Here is a 17,126-nt window from a genome sequence, read left to right as displayed (position 1 = left end):
TATCTCAAAATCAATATTTTCCGAGTTTCAACTGATTTTGCTTGATCGCATCACATATTTCATTTGTACAACGTTGCCACAGGTAACAGCTCAGCTAAGTATTATTATGAACAAGAAATGATGATAATTCCTGTACTGAATTACAATGCAACTTCTCATTGAAGACAACATTTTGGGAAAAAGGTGCTATTTTTCTTATTTCTTCATACAAAAAAAGAAAAATCATAAAAAAAGGAATGACCTAAATTTGCCATGGGGCAAATGTTTGTTTTTTATGTACAATAATGTACCTTTGTACTAAATGTGATGTTAAAAAGACAGTGAAAACTAGGGTTGCACCGCTAAGTTGTTTTGAATCGTACAACTTTAACGAAAATATTATTTTTGGTACGGTAAGGCTTATTTTGTGATACGAGATTTCAACAAACTTAATCAATTCAGCAATTCATGTGGCTGTTTGTCACTAAGTAAGAAAAGTATTGTCTTTTCAAGGAAATATGGAGGCTGAACCCTATGAGAACTACCTGCCAATTGGCCAAAAAGAAGTTTTCATTTTCAATTGGACCAATCGGCAACATTGTTAGAATAATTTCACTTCACAAAAAAAATTGGGGTGAATTATTTGCAAAGCTCCATTCTGATTGGTGATTAAAGTGAAGATATCATGTAATTGACCAATCAGAGGCAATGTTAGATCGACAGGTAGTGCTCAGGGGGTTAACAACAGGAACTGTTGAAGATATTCCTTTTTTCTTTCCATAACACTCCATGTTCTATCAAGCTTTTTGCAGTGTCTTATTACAACATTCCAAGAATTACACTTATAGTGAAGAAATACCAGTCTTTTGTGTGTTCTATCAATTCACTGTAGAAGTGACATAATAATTGGATTAACTACCATAGCAATAGATGAATTTTTGAAAAAATTGCCATACACTACAAGCAGATTCCACTCATCACCTGTGTATGTCTGCATTGTAGATTGAATACAATACTGCTCTTTTTCAAGATACTAATCCTACAGGTGCGAGTGATTAGCATTTCTTTGACATCTATGGTTCAATGCATAGGTACCGTGTGAACATTGTAGTGCAGGGCGATCTATTCAAAAATTGTATTCATCTATTGCTATGGTAGCCTTACATCACTTCTACAGCGAATTAAGCCAGCCATTCCTGTCATTCAAGCATTCCATACAATTTGATGTTTTAAAATTGTACTTTTTTAGTTTTCTACTCTTGTGTGCCAGGTATGCAGCTGTTAGTTAGAGTAGCAAGGTAGACTAGACTAGAAAGGGAGGTATGGAAGTGGTTTACAGTCAGTTTATCAATCATGGAGAAAATGCTCAGTGGTAAGGCAGAATTTGTACTTCAGCCACAAGTGACTATTTACTCTGGTGGTGGTAACTGCTTGAAGTGAACTGTAATCAGAAGATTTCTCAAGAGTGAAATTATGAAACTTGTGCATTTAACGCGGCTGTGTACTCAAGACGTTGTTTCTTTCGCAAAATTGAGCTTTTTTGATATTTGTTACTTTGTTATGTTTTTTATAAATACAAGGAAAGAAAATCCAGATTTATAAACTCCAACTGCGCTATTTTATGGATTTTATTTCACTATTTCATTCGTGTTTGCAATTTTAAAAGAGAAAAATCTTTGTTGTATCAGCGGGGTGACACGCGCAACAACGCATCGCGCTATGCGTATCGCGCAATTTGTTAACGCACAGATACGCTTACGCATACGCGACGCTTATCTTCATGCGTGGCGCATCCTTTGGAAACACTAATTTCAAGTGGTCAAATGGCTCCGTTTTAGCTGATAAAATGTGGGTTTTTTCAAGTTCTTTTCCTCGATTTGAATATCAAGTTATGAATAGATTTCGCTCAAACTTCTCAACGAGCTGTGGATTTACCCGATGTTCGCATAATATAAGGTAGAAAAACGAAAACTGTCGCATTCTCCTTTGAGATTCGATGAAAGGGCAAAATGTGACCACTTTAAACTTTAACGGACATTATTTCAATGTTCATTTTCTCGGTAAAATGACGATTTAGGTACATGATAACTCAATAAATACAGCATCTATAGGTAAGCAAATATGATCATCGTAAAAAGCATGATCGACTCAAGAAACGGTTTTCTCATTTTTTATATTTTGGTCTATTTCCGATTTTAGGCATCATTTTGTGCAAATAGGCGTTTGTGAATTTTAAAAAGTTCAATTTGATGCCTTATATGGTCAATATCTCAAAAACTAAGGCCAATATCAAAAAAAATAAAAAAACCGTTTTGGAATGGAGCCTCAAGATTGAGCTAAAAACAAAATAAAATATTTTGGAAAGAGTGTTTTTTGTTATGATGTACCTAACAAATATTGCCAAAAACTCACTTTTTGTGATTTTCTTCATAATTGTTGTTTTTACCCCAAATCTGTATTTATATTAAGATTTATTGATGTCTTGCCTTTATAAAAATGTATACTTTTATATGTCTTGCGAATAATTACAAAGTTATTGCACTTTTACTACATGCATGTCTGAGAGTACACAGCCACCTTAATACGTTGTCAGAAGATTACTTGAGTGACATTCTAATCTTAAGTGTACATCCATTTCATTGGCCAAAGAGTGATATTCTTTGCTGGGAAACTTATCAAATTCAGGTTTTAAAGTCAGACCTTGTTGCAAATTACAGGCACAACAATTTTCAGCATTTTAGCTGATTTCAGTGTTTTTCAGCCTTTTCCTGAATCAAATTCACAGAAAATGGTAAAAAAACATGGTTTTCAGTGTTTTTTTTTTTTTTTCAAGATCAGTTTTCATTCCTGATTATGCAATTTAAAGAAATAAACTTGTGCTTTTGCGGAGCAAATCTAGTTTTGCATGATTGTGTTGTGGATTTCAGAACAAGTTTCCACTTTTGAGGTCTATTCCAGGTGAAACCCATATACACCCTATGCAAGACATGGTCGGAACCTTAGTAGTATTATGTTTTTTGCCGGGCAGGGCCTAGATTTCGTCTTTGTTTGCGAGAATCAAAACCTACCATAGTCACTGCACTTACTGTGTGATACAATGATTCTCGCAACCGAATCTTACAAAATCGATTATTTGATTCTCTTCGAAATCTAGGCCCTGCCGGGTGATATGTTGATGAAATTGCAATTGTACCAATTCAATTCACATCAAATGCATTTTGAGTACAAATATGCTATTTAATTATTTTACACATGGAATTGTTTTTATTTTAAAAGATAACTTGTTAATATCTTATTACTTGATAGATTAAGTAGATTTAGGGTGATCATTAAATGATTAATGGAACCAAAATGTATTCTTTACTTGTCTGAAAGATCAACCATTTTTATTTGATTTTGCCAAAAATAAAATTGGGAGATCCAGACTTGTAACAATGCTCTTGAGCAAGTTTGCTTGATATGACATGACATTTTTTTTGTTCTTTTTCATTTTTAATTGTTTTATAGAGGGATATTGGGGGTATAATTAACTTGTTTTCCAAGAAGTAATCACTCTTGAGGCGAAGGCTGAAGTAGTATGTCACAATAATTGTGTGGAATTTGTGGCACAGTGAAATATATGATTTGTGCAGAAAATTTCAATTTTCAATTTAAAAAAATTGTTTGCCAAAATTGGGCCAGTCAAACACAAACAATTTGATTTGGGAAATGGGTCAAAGTTAAGATATTTTCCACCACTAAGTAATTATGTACCCAATAGCCCGTATGCACTAATCAAGTACTTTTGCCACCCCCATCCTTGGAATTGTTGGACTAATTACATCAATGTCCCAACCCCTAGGGACCACTGTAGGCACTATATGCCCACTATCCCATTGTTTCTGCCATTGCCAATCCACTAGGTAATGCAGGACCCGGAAATGATGATATGTTACAAATCTTGCATGCCCCCCCACCCATGGGGCGCACCAACCCGGTAAAGATAATTCCAGCTTACATTCATCACCAGTGCACCACTTTTCCCAGGATGGGGGAGCAAGGGAAGTACTTGATTAGTGCATTAATGTCTATACTTTACCAAATGTACATGTGTACATATAATATACTTACATTGTTGCCTTTTATACAGGCCCGTAACCAGGATTTATTTGGGGGGGCTGATTTTTGAAAAAGTGGACTTTTTTCAAAATTTGGACCTTTTTGATCTGGGGGCAGATTTTGAAAAAGTGGACTTTTTCTTCAAAATTTGGCCCTTTTTTGACCAAAAAGGCATAAAAATCTCACTACTCTCGCAAATGGGATTTTTTTGGGGTAAAAAAAAGGGGACTTTTGGGGAGGGGTATCCGCCCCAGCCCCCCCCCCCCCCACTGGTTACGGGCCTGCTTTTATATACTATACCATGCTCTTCCTGTAAATATTGTGTACATAGTTTCCTATGCAAGATGTTTGTACTTCACTATATTTAATCTAGTGCCTAGTCTTCCAAAACCAGTGTAGTTTTTCAGCAGGTAATACAGTACTTACTGGTATTATATATTTTCATATTGTTTTCTATGTTAGTGCCTCTACTAGTAGGGATGCCCACTCTCAATACAGTTTCCACTAGAGCGATTTTTCATTTACTGTGTGCGTGCACTCACACACGTATTGTCTATGGAGAAACTGATCGATACAAGAAATCCCAGGCATGTTGAATGGCGTACATACTTGTTTTGATCCAAATGTAGGCCTATATCAGGGTGTTTCAAGAAATTCCTGATTCCACCAGAAAACATTCACCAAACTTTTTCCTGTTTGGTCAGTAAATAGAGAGGACCTTCCTGCATGAAGAGATCAACTTTTTTAATGAAAAATTTAATGAGATGAGAACTACAACAGGTTGAAGTGACACCATTCCGTGCATCAGGTGTTCAAACGCAATTATCTCCGAATTTGGAGTGAATCAGACAAGCAAACTTACATACTCATAAAATTTAACTATTTATGAAGACAAAATGTGTAGGATGTTAAGAAATTTAAGAATGTTTAAGCCTACCATGGCCCATCTCAAATCATGCACTTCCCGTGCACTTCTCACTACCATGTCCATTTCATAGGGAGTATAAAAACCGGGGACCATCATGGCTTCCATGCACACAGTGTATTGCTCAATGTAGTAAAGATAACCTTTGAGTTGGAGCAAATTTCTCAAAATTGGTAGTGATTAATGTTACCAAACTTATGCCATGATGAAATATAATAATTTTTGAAGATAAAATGTGCTGACCGTAAAAGATTGAACAATGTTTAAGACTACCGCCATTCATTTGAAATAATGCACTTATTGTTCATCTCCTCTATGGAGATATTTTCCATGGCGGCCATCTATGATCATGCTTATGGGTTTCACCAAACAAACCATGGGTTTTGAGGTCTTATATTTTTTGTTGTATGTCAACAAAATCGATTAAATTTTCAGGATGATCTTATTTTCATGTTGTTATAAGCAAATATAATGTTCCAGATAACGCTAGTTAATAAATACATTAAGAAAAAGTACCTTAAAATTACACTTTCTGTTAGTAATCCTTTTGGACTTTAACTTTTTAACATGTTCTAGCAGCCCTATATAAAACCGTAACACTCAAAAGGCCATATCTCTGGAATGAAACGTCCGATTAAGATTATTTAAACGCCAAAATGTTTCTTTCATCAATTCCCAGCCAATAAGTTAGGTCTGAATCAATTTAAAAGTACTTCAATTTTTAGTGGACATGCCTACTACTAGTGGCAGGAAAATAATAGGAGGCCAAAAGTAACATTTTATACTTTCATACAAAACTTAGGGATACATTATTGTCAAAACTGAGTGAATATTGTTTGTTTTGACTTAGAAATGGGCTATTCCAGTTGATATAGATATGCCACTGTGGAAGACACAACCTAATGTTCACACACATGGGGGTAGATTTCAAATGGAGCCACCCATTAACCCTGCGTGGAAGAATAAGGTAATGTGTTCCAAAGGGGGCGTATGGATTTTAACCGGAATAGCGCAATATATTCCTGGAAGATATACTTTATTGACCTGTAAGTAATTAAAGTAATGATAAAAAGACTTTGAAAAATGACATTTTGTGTGTGATAATCAAGAGCCTAAAATGGAGAATTTTATAATCCCATATTGCCGTCCATTTCATATGATGCATCGTCTATGTAAATAGCGTTACTTTTGATACATGATGTGAAATGGACGATGATAAGTAGTGCTTAAATTTGTTACATATAAACAAATTCATCCCATGGTCAGGAACCAATGAAATTGCATGAATTGTTCCAGAATATATGTATTAATGTGTATATATGAGAGCGTACGTATCAGTATTCTTTGCATGTTACTGTGCAACTAACTCAAGTATGCTGCAGCAGAGGTTTCATATCTGTTATGTAGTTATGCAGTACAGTGCACATAACTGATGCGGATTGGATCAATTTAGATCCAACGGTGTGATTGTATGTCAAATTTCCAATGTACTGTATAATGGCCTGATGCAGATTGGATCAATTTAGATCAACGGCATGATTGTATGTCAACAATTTCCTATATTGTATCAAGCTGAATTTATACTTGATCACTTTTGCAGAAAAGTGATTCTCACGCATGCTCAGTGTTTACTTCCGTTTGCAGAGCGTCAAGCCGATCAATCGATACAAATCGCTGAGGCGAAAACGATGTCGCTTTTTGCAAGTTTCAACTTCCGAGCGATATAACATGACATATGAATGCATCAACCAATCATTTCCTATCAACTGGGATCTATTATTTTGCTAATTAATTCAAAACTATAATTATTGACAGCAGTGGTTGTTTTAAAAATGTATTTTATGGCATTTAGAATATTTTCATAGTCGTCTGCAATATTGCCGTGATAAGTATGAATTTCATGCAAAAGTGACAAGGGATGCATCGCAAAATTCGACGATTGCCCATCGCTTTCCAAAAGCTGTGCATCGCAATCGCTCAGCGATCGAGTATAAATTCAGCTTTAGCGGGAAATTTTCACGGTTTATTTCAGAACTGCAAATTTAGAAGCCTGCGAAAATAACACACCCATTCAAAACAGATTAAATCGTGGAAAATTCATACCGCTAAAATATACCACAGACTTGTCTTGTCTGCCAAAAGTGTGAGTCAACCAATTTAACTGTTTTAAATCTGTGATTGTTGTGTCCAAGGGGCCTGATCATAAATATGATGTAATCATGAAATGATTTGGCAAAGGCACTGAGAACAGTCAGTCTGAATATCATACGATATAGGACGTGAGAACCGAGTGTAGTATTAAGGGACTTGTTTTGTACCGAGAACACTTCTGTATATTTTGCTAGATGTTATTTCATACCGTTCATGTAGCTAGGGCAATTATGCTTTCAAGAAAAATGTTCTGTAGAATGCAAATGAATTTTGTATTTTTTTAAATACCCAGTACTCTTTGAAAATTAACAATGCAACGACAATGTACAAAGATGTGTTCAAATTTAATAATGTATGCTATGAAACATGAATGTCAATTGACTAATTTCTTTAGATTTAGATTTTGATAAGGCAAAAAAAAATAATGATTTGTCTCAAAGCTCACGAGTGGTTTGAAAACAAATTGCGAAACGCGTTTTTTTTATTATTCCCGAATCCCGACTTTTTTCATGGTATTTGGAGAAAAAAATCTTGATTTTCACCGAATTTTTCTGGAAAAACTAAAAAAACTAAAAATTTTGAAATAAAAAAAAAATCCACATTTCTTTTTTTCCAAATCTCATGAATTTACAAATCTTGCCGCATTTCGAGTTTTGAGACAAACCTTTTTTTTTTGGCATAATCATTTTGTACATCTTTTCTATACATGTGTGTGGCTTTATGTTGTTAGAAGCATGTCATGCTGAATGTATTGATGAACATTGTATTTTGAAGAATGATGAACATGTTGAATGACGAACCAAAGATATGCCCATTTTGATGAATTTAGACAACTTAATTGGGCTATTCAAGTTGAAATCCAAATTGAAGACATGGTCTTGGTCTAACTGTCTTTCATGCAGGGGGTACATATTTCAAATGGGGGTCACCCATGTAGGTAACCCCATTTAAAATATACACCCCCTGTGTATTGGGCTATTCCATTTAAATTCCACACTACCCCTGTGGAAGGTTTTGGAAATATTTTCCATAGGGGGAGTATGAATTTCAAATGGAATGAGCACATTAGGCAGCTCTTTGAATTCCATACACCATCTGAGAAAGATTCAACCTGAATCTTCCCCTGAGGGAGAATGAGTTTCAAATGGAGCTGCTAATGTGTTAATTCCATTTGAAATTCATACTCCCCCTGTGACAGATATTTCCAAAATCTTCCACAGGGGTAGTGTGGATTTAAATGGAATAGCCCATTGGCTGTGACTGGGTTAATTTTTGGTCTGCTTTTGTTTGACAATTTTAGTGCTGTGAGCACTGCAGCAGTTTTAGTGTGCTCATGAGACAATCAATTTGCTATTCTGAACTCGTACAAGTACTGTGTGCATCTATGAATTTTACTAACATACATGTACACATGTCTATATGGGGCTAGGCCTTGCAGAATAAAAAAGATTTCACTTGCCCACCGGGCATGTCCACATAGAAATCCACTTGCCAGTCTTAATATTTCACTTGCCCTGCTCTTTTCCAAGTTGGTAAGCATGAACCTTACAACAGTCAATAGTCGCCAGACAGGGCATATCATGCAGACTATGCAAGGTAATTCTTTCTGTAGGCACCTTGTAATGCCTGCTGCTGCTTGTAATGGTGCAAGTTGGCAATAACAAATGAAGAGCTTTGTTGCCAAACCCCTTACATCCACTTGACCAATTTTGAGAACACATCAAAAAAATCACTGATATAAGGGGTTTTTCATTCAACAAAAGCAGTTTTTTGCGGGATACTCAATTGCCCGCCAAAAACTGCTTTTGTTTTCTCAGTCAAAATTGCTCAAGTGGATGTAAGCCTTGGCACTCTACTTTGCTTTGCTCAGTTGGACTGGCAAAACAAGTTTGGGCAATTTAAAAGTGCACAAGCCAGAAGCCATACATAATGCACTTGGCATGATGCTATGTATAAATGAGTGTATGCCACAGAATTGAAGGAGAACACGGACTCCTTATACTCCACATACAATAGCGCTTACAGCTATGGGAAGAACATTGGGGTATTTGGGTCCTTATAAATAATAATAAATAAATTTTGGATTTATAAAGCGCCTTTCTCCAGATCTTAATGGACTCAAAGCGCTGTAATTTCGCTGCAATGGTGAATCATCACAATCAGATCGCATCAACTAGGTTGCTGCCCGAACAGCGCGCACCTATCCGCATTTAGATTGTAACATCCACCAATTATCTGTGCAGCTCCCCAAATTCCATTGGGTGAAGGAAGTTTTGATAACCAAACAACTAATCACCGATTTTTGCGATACAGGAGGAAACCGGAGATCCCGGAGAAAACCTGCGAGCGAGCATGGAATCGGGATAAACCAAGTGCACATGAGTCCTTGGGCGCGCCGGGCTTGAACCCGGGACCTCAGTGGTGCAAAGCGAGGGAATTACCGCTGCGCTAACTCGCCCTCCTTGCCGATGGTGCACAGAGACGAACAAGACAATAATGCGTCTCATCTGAAGTGTCTTCGCAACGCGTGCATGTTGCAATAAGTGTGTCTATCAAATGCGCACATCATCCATGCCTCGTGTGTATTCCGAGGGAAACCAAATACCCCAAATGTTGCATCATGCTTGTATCAAGATGACAGTCAAGTCGTGGTTCTCCTGCTCTAATTCTGCAGTGAACGCCATTCTTTATCAATCCACAATGTTGTGAAATTTGCCTATTCCAACAAATTAAAATTGTAGCACCTTTGCAATATTGAACCCGGGTAGGAACTCCTTTGGGCATTTTCTGTTTACAGAAATGGGTGAAAGCATGGGACAATGTAGTACTGTAGTAGTTAGAATACAGTAGTAATATGAATGTAGGTATAAATGAAGTATAATCAACTTTTGTTTCTTTTATTTATAATCGAAATCTTCCATTTTGTTTTTGTAAGTATCTATAGTACTTAATAAATCTGGAAAGACATTTCACATAAAAAAACTAGAATTGTGAGTCTTGTTTTTTCTTGGCCTTGCACTAGTACCCTTAGACAGAGTCAGAATTTCATTTTACAGTGCGGGAATCAATCTTGATTCTTGCAAATCAACTGTGTTAACTATAAAAGTTTGAAAGAATCAACTTTGATTCACGCAAATCTGTTTACGAAAATCTTTGCGAGAATCGCTTCTGGGATTCTCGCTGAAATTCTGACCCTACCTATGCAGACCAGCAATGCCTTTGATATTGATGTAAAACACAGACATTGGACTTCGAGATGAGAAGAGAAATTCACCATATTGAATTGACACTTTTTTGGTACCAAAAATTTTAAATTAAAATATTATTTTTAAAGGTTAAAATCTTTGCACCATGGACGAGCGAGGTTAAGATCTTGTCAGCATGGAGGAGCGTGTAATCCAAGGATAACGCTTTTCAAGGGGACATGAATTGTGCCGCTTGGATGATGTTGCATCGAGGGCATGCTTTATTGCCGTATTGAAAAGTGTTATCTATGGATTGTGCACTCAGAGGAACTCATTGGGTTGTGTTAGATACGGTGCTTAAATTTGATGGCATATATTTCTTACTTGAGCCATTTTCGATTTTCTCATTTCTTTGCATGAACAATATATCAAGGGTCGAGAGCCAGAAAACCTTAACCTGAGTTACGGCTTTCAGGTTCTCCACCCTGGATATATGAGGAAATGGGAAGTACCAGGCGATAACCTCAGTGGGAGTGAACTGGAATCCAATTTAAGATGCCTAGGGACAGCCAGGGCTCGAACTTGAGACCTGAGTGGGGTGAAGCTAGAAGAGAATCACTGTGTAGCCCTCCCAAGTTCACATGCAATAGTAGAAATTCAGAATAGTACAGGTTGGGTAAAAACCTTGGGGTGGCCCCTGATCTACAATTTACTAGATATTACTTGAGTGTTGAGGTATCAACACACACACATGTCTGAGGTGAAGTCACTCTCACTGAAGTGGAACTGGTGAGTGAATAACTATACTAAAGTCTTCACAAAAAGTAATGAAGCCTTTACAAATACATATATAGCTTCAAACTATTAATGGTATTCACAATAATTCAACATATATAGAAAGAAATAAGGTTTATGTATGCACATTTTTACCCCATTCGCCCAATTCTGTTTTTTTTTCTTCAAAATAATTAACATGTCAGTATTTTAAAAGACAAAAACCCTGAATTTAAAAGGTTCATTATTGATTTGAATTCAGTGTGAAGATAAGGCTTTAAAAAATTTAGTTGACTTGCCCTTTTTAGGTGCCAACACCTGGGTCGGTCGGTCGATTTAACCAAGTTTTTTTTTAATTTCTGCAAAATATGACATGATGCGTAATTGAGCTTGACCTCGGCATGTGGCTCTGTGTTGTTTCTTTATAACATCATGGTGATGTTATTTTTCATTCAATGCCTTCAGATCATCATTTGCAGAAATTTGTTGTGATTACTAATATCTTTTCTAAAAAAATAAAACGTAGTCACAGGGTTTATATGAAACACAAATGCAGAAATCAAGTTTGTTTATACCATAGTTAAACATAAATAAAACAAATATTTTGAAATTGCCAAAATATCAAATCTCAAATTAAAAAAGAAAAGAAAAAAAGAAGCGACCCTGTTTTTCAGATTTGTGGGTTGGTCGATAAGGGCAAGTCAACTCATTTTTTTTAAAGCCTATTGGCAGTTTTTACATGCCACAATGCTTGCGTTTAAAAACCATTGATTGCTGTAAGTGCAACTTTTAAATTATCGCTTAAAATACTGCTGTGTTGTTAATATTGATATAAAATTGGACCAATTGAAGCCATATTTATTGGTTGAGCTATAAGTTTTCAAAATATTAGACGAGAGTAGTCAAGTCCAATATTTTAAATCTCATAGCGAGACCAATATAAAATTTGCGTAAAGCATCCAATTTTCATTATGTTGTGATCCAATATTATCACAATGGGTATCAAAATGCACATACATAAACCACCTTTCTATGTTACAATATTGTGAGTATGATTAAGGGATCTGGAATGAGCGTTTCGACAGTATTTTTTGTGGAACATGAGAGCACATCAGACATATCGAATTGCATTCTGAATACGAAGAATGTCTTTCTGATATCAAATTATTTTCATTTTTTGAAATTCACGATATAATACAAATTTATGACAAATTATAAAAATTTGATATTTTTCACATTTTTGATATATTACAGTCCTCGAAGTAAATTTTATGAATCTAATGATATATTCTTAAAGTGTATGTAGCTGGGAGGAAAAGCTGATGATCAATTGAAAATTTTGACCGTTCAAATTGAAGATATGGATTTTTCCCAAAAAGACCTATTTTTTTTGTGTTTTGAGAAAAAAAATCCATATCTTCAATACGAAAGGTCAAAATCTTCAATTGATCGTCGGCTTTTCATCCAACCTACATACACTTTAAGTATAAATTATCAGATTTATTTTACTTCGAGTACTGTTAAATATCAAAAATATCAATTTTACTCATTTGCCATAAAATGTGTATTACATTGCGAATTTCAAAAAATCAAAGTTATTTGATATCTTTGTATTATGATGCAATTCGATATGTCTGATGTGCTCTAAGGTCCCACAATAAATACTGTCCAAACGTTCATACCCCATCCCTCAATAGTTCTGAATAACTTGTAATCAGTCTATAATATCGAATTGATTAATTCGAATTAAACAATTCATTGATGTTAGCACTGGGTAGTAGCCATTACTGCCAGTAGACAGGAAGTCTAGAAAGTTGACCTCAACGCTGTAGGTGGTCTTCCTGTACTTTTGAATGGGACAGCAGTAACCTTGGGCATGTTTTAGACCAAAATTTTGGATTTTCAGATTTTTTCTAAGTTTGTGAGAGCATAACAAGACTATCCGTCGATGGATTTTTATTTCCGTGGGTAGATATTTTTAGAATTAAGTTTTTCATAACATATTAAAAGGCAGAGACCCTGATGTATAATAAATTAGCTAGGTAAGTTTTGAGTAACCTTGATGAAAATTATCAAAAAGTGCCTATTCAATTGTGTGGGTACGGTCCATCACCTGTCACTTGGTAGTCTTGTAACATGTCTAATGGCGCTGCCCATGGCCACTCGATGAATTGTTTAATTCGAATTAATCAATTCGATATTATAAACTGGTAATGGCTGCATTACTTTTTAATGGGACATAATTTACATAATTTACTTTCAGAACATCAATTAAACATGTACACAATTTCAGTTTTCAAATTCATTTATTGAAAATATACAACTTGCAAGCTGGGCAAAATATGAACAAAAAAGTTTTTTAGTATACAATTCTTAATTTATATTAATGAATACGAAATACCAACAAAATGCATTTATACATTTTATACACTAAAATAATAAAATAATAACCTGTGCATTCCTATTTTAAATGGATCTAAATTTATTGAATATTTAATTTTTCAGTTTTTTCTGTTTTCATGAAAGACTAAGTTTATCAATTGAAAATGGCATAACAGTAAAATAAATATTTTTTCTCTAAATGAAAGCATAAAAAGAGATAGCCTCAGGAAAACACAAAAATGTTTGTAAAAATATGTTATAAACAGGTTTTTGTTTTGGTCAAAACGTTTTAATAACATTTAAATGTCGGGTTACATAAAGGTCATGAAAATATAAAATTATATGAAAAAAACCCATAGCAAAAACATTTTAAAAATGCCAAAAAAATGTCATTGTAAAATATATTTTGGTAAGCATTTTTGCAAAATAAATTTTGTCAACATTAATAACATTATGTTAGAATGTTTTGCATAAAAGTTTCCAGAACTGTTTTCTGAATGTTATTAAAACCTTTTATACCCCAACATTTAATTAATATAAATAAATATAACCCAGCATTTAAATGTTTTCTGTAAACATTTTTTGTTTGCTGGGAAGCTGCTATATCTTTGCACATCCCTTCTTTTAAACATCTATGCCATAGCAAAGTCCTAAAAATAAAACCACACAAATATATCTTATACAGTAGTAATTAACATACAAATTCTGCATTTTTACATAGAAGGGGAGACATTTTCTTACTTTAGAACTTTGTTCTTTGGAGGCTATTATTTGCCTTAAAAGCCAAGGGGGGGGTCACTTGCATATAAAGTTGGTACGGGTATGTGCGGTGGTCAAGGGTCACTTTTTCAGGCTCTCCGGCAGTTCTGAAGACCATGCATATGAGAAGATCATGCTCCAGCTCTAACCTCAATAATTGTAGCTCTTTAGCTGAAATTTGGAATAATTTGACATTTTTTCACTCCATATTCTATAATTAGGCCCAATTTTAGATCATTACACCCAAAAAAGTATGTTGAAATTTACGTTCAGAAGCCCTTTTTTTGCCTGAAAATCAGTTCTCAGTTCGCAAAGTTCAGCGCAAAGTGCTGCACACACCCTTACCTGCAACATATGTATGTTGAGTGCCCCCCCGGGCCTTTAAGATTTCAACTATAAATATGCAGACACTGCACAGATGTGTTAAAACATACAGTAATATAGCAGTAATATAATTAATTCCATTACCAAGACATGGAAATATTAACTTTTCTTCAAATTAACACAAATGAATCACCACATATTGTAAATAATACAATTGTTTCTCAGTGGTTCATCAATGAAGGGGGTAAAACATGCAATAATAATTGTCCAACAGGTTAACAAAATCTGAATTTTCTTACAAGACAACCTGTCTAAAAAAGAAGGGGGTGGGGCATATGTTAATTTTCATGTTAATACTCATTGTTGATACCCAGTCCAATAGCAGAATCATATTGATTTTAAATCCTATATTACCTCCAAAGAACCAAGGAAATTAATCATGTGACACAGTAGCTGGACTGTAACAGATATTTAGTTTGATACTAATAATAGCAGTAATTCAATAATTATTTGATTCTGCTAATTCGCATGATTGATCATCTGTTACCTAGACTCGGTCATTCAACTGGGGTCACTGAGGTATTGGTTGGTATACTATACCCCCCCTTCATGAATATTGAATGCGAGTGTGTGCAATCGCCTACATTTCAACCACGGACCACTCGCAATGGGGGACCGTCCTCGGTTAATGCAAAGGACCGCAAATGCATGTATAACATATTTGCAAAATACGTCCTCTATCATTATGTATGAGATAATGTCCACAGTTACTAGCTTAAATTCCTTAACCACAAAAATACACACAAAAAAGGGCGAAAAACATCCTCGGTATGTCGATTAAAACCGGATTCGAACATCCACATTTGCATAGTCCTAAACAGCGTCCACATTTGACGGCGATTGCACGTAGGGGTGTATGTGTGTATATTCATTGCACTACAATGGAGAGCTGCTGGGGGAAAAATAGACTATCATCTGATTCTAACTTTAATTACTATAGATTTCATAATACATTGGAGATAAGGCCAAAAAAAAAAGGTTTGTCTCAAAGCTCACGAGAAATTTAAAAACAAATGCGAAATGCGATTTTATTTTTTTTTATGTCTGACTTTTTTTTTTTTTTTTTTTTTTTTATGTCTGACTTTTTTCATGGTATTCTGATTTTCGCCAATTTTTATGGAAAAAACTAAAAAAAAAAATTTTTGAAATAAAAAAAATTTCCGCATTTCTTTTTTGTCAAATCGTGTGATTTTACAAACGCGCGCGCAAGCTTTGAGACCAACTTTTTTTTTTTTTTTGCCTAACAGAATTAAGTATAATTGATCGCCTCCTAACTGCATAGTGAGTAGTCAGTGAGCACATCCAATTGATAATAATACATATAATAATTGCATATATAAATTGCTAAATGGCAAGAGTGCACTATTTTAAATAATAATATACATTTTGTAACCATTAGGCCTAGAAAAAATTGTTTGATTGGCGTAACATAAAAAAACAAAAATTACGGTAGGTAGGTAGGGGTTATTTCTTCTACATTTTTAGTAAATTGCATTTGATAAAGGCCTTGGAGCTTTCTTTCTTCTTTTAAAAAAAATTTAATTCAATTTTTTTTCTTTAATGAAAAAAAAAAAAAGTCAGGATCGGGCTATATTTAAGGTAGGTTGAGTTACGCCAATCAAACAATTTCTTAGGCCTAAATAGGTAAATACATATTAGCATGTTTATTAACTTACATAATCACTGCGCAGCTGCAGCAAGGCTTGCGTAAGACATTTGATCATAAGCATGTTGGCTCCTGGTGCTCAACACTCAGGAGGCTTATATAATATACTCAAAATCATGACTGAAAAATGTCCCTGGAACAACTCCATATAAATGTTGTTGACAGAAGAGGAAACGGTTGGTACATAAGAGGAAATGATTAGCCCTTACATAACTAAAATGTAATATTATATTATTCAGCAGATCTATTAAAATTAAAAATATAGTACATGAGTGACTTAAATGTCCCCACAATTGGACTATTGAAGTTGAAATCCACACTACCCCTGTGGAAGATTTTGAAAATATCTTCCACAGGGGGAGTATGTTTTTCAAATGTAATTGGTCAGAGCTAATAATTTTGAAACCCATGCTCCCTCTGTATTATGGCTATACCTATATCTTCCACAACCGGATTTAGTATTTCAAATAGAAGTTACCCAATTGTCTATTCTATTTGAAACTCCTTCTGTTGAAGACTTTAGCTAAATCTGCCACAGGGGTAGTGTGGATTTTAAATGGAACAGCTCATTGGTTGATTTTGGTTGAATTTACAGAAAATTATCGTGTCGCAAACTTTATGTGTGTAGTGATTTGCTTAAGCAGGGGATACTTACACCTTGAGTTGGAAGAAACAAAATAAGATGGTGACCAATAAGCTGCCTCCCAATTCAAGATTGTAATCTATTTTGGTGGGGGAAACAACATTGAGGGGTAAAGAGAAAACTTCACCTAGAATTCTTTGTTCAAACACTTACATTTTTTGTCACTGAAAATAATAATGT

This window comes from Amphiura filiformis, chromosome 11 (genome assembly GCF_039555335.1).
Source record: "Amphiura filiformis chromosome 11, Afil_fr2py, whole genome shotgun sequence".
Lineage (NCBI taxonomy): Eukaryota > Metazoa > Echinodermata > Ophiuroidea > Amphilepidida > Amphiuridae > Amphiura > Amphiura filiformis.
Note: the sequence above shows the minus strand (reverse complement) of the source record.